Consider the following 1,518-nt stretch of genomic DNA (forward strand, 5'->3'; position numbering starts at 1 on the left):
TCAACTAAAACTGTCTTTTGAAAAATGTATTTGTAATTTCTGGGGTAACGTGTATCCTACCAACGTAGCTCTACCTTACCTGCGGCAAACCAGAGGCCGAGCCATGTGAATGTATCAGTGGAGACCTGGTTACCGTTGCTACGAATGAGCTTATACTCTGTAAGTATTGAACACCATATAGACCTTAAATTGCATTTGTTCTGCCCTCTGATTTAACATTCTTGAGACTCTTCCTTTTGTCAAAGTTCATAGTACACCTTAAGAATGAAATAATTTTGATCGTATGCTTCTTTTCAGTTGCTTTCTTTTTCCTTTTTGGCTTGAACAGGCAGCAAAAGCCATAGTTATAAACTTTTACGAGACCCTGAGGTTAGAGATGAAGGATGACGTTGGGATCACGATACCAACACACGGATGGATAGGGCCTGAAATAACAAGGGGAAAATTCATGATGGATTGGAGGAAGGTGTAGATATGCAATGGAAAGAAGAAACGGAAGTAAGACTCTCTTCTCGTTGTGGAATTGATATTATCTGACTCCTCCAACACAATGCTACTTCATAGATGAACACGTTTGAATTTGTTTAGGCAGAAAACAGTCATTCTTTCATTTAATAGTTTACCCAAGAGTTGCTCAATAAATCGGTTGATTGGAATTGTGAGGAAAATTTCCTTTCTAAGCAGCATGAAACACACGTCGTAGGTGTTTCAATGTGTAAAGCTGACATGAATTTATTTTCCGAGCAGGATGGAACACATGGCATAGATACTACACATGTTTCCATTTCAAAGCTACATAGCGCTATAAATTTTATAGTTAGGGGTTAATTTTTTGCAGAGTTAAGATTGTTTGAAGATGTGAAATTACTACTACTATATATTTTCCTTGTCATTTATTAGGATCTCAACTTCAGTTCATTTAAATATGCAGTACTAATTTTTTTGGTAACTTGTGGTAATACATTATGTCCATCACATTACAATGTTTGTTTATGACTTCTGGGTAAGGCTCGGGCATCCGGAAGTTCAGAGGAGGAGTTTGCCAAGTTGATTGTGCGGGGGGGCATGTCGTGGAGATGCGTACGTGAAATATCCGGGCTGGTATGAAACTTTCCTTCTTTATAGAGTTTTCGCGCCACCACCCTCCAATGGACATTTCGTGTGCTATTTGGGCATCAAAGTGGTACGAGAAGTTCCTTTATTGGAACTGGAAGGGAGTCATCCCCATCTCCGTCCTCCTCCTCAGAGACACAGAGGGCCTATCACGATGCAAGAGCTGCAGAAAATGGAATGAAGACAACATTAAGGGTGTGTTTGGTTTTTCAATCTTCTCATTTTTTGTTGGGTTAAATATTTTGAAAAATGTTTTTGCAAATCAACTTATTTTTTTTAAATTTAAAAAAAATGACTTCCCTTCAAAACTTAAATAAAATATTTTCCAAAATTCACTTTCAACTTCAAATTACAATTATTTTTTTGTCCCCACCCTCAAAGCAGCACCCCCCCAACACACCCCTC

Source organism: Solanum tuberosum, unplaced genomic scaffold (genome assembly GCF_000226075.1).
Source record: "Solanum tuberosum cultivar DM 1-3 516 R44 unplaced genomic scaffold, SolTub_3.0 scf00001, whole genome shotgun sequence".
Lineage (NCBI taxonomy): Eukaryota > Viridiplantae > Streptophyta > Magnoliopsida > Solanales > Solanaceae > Solanum > Solanum tuberosum.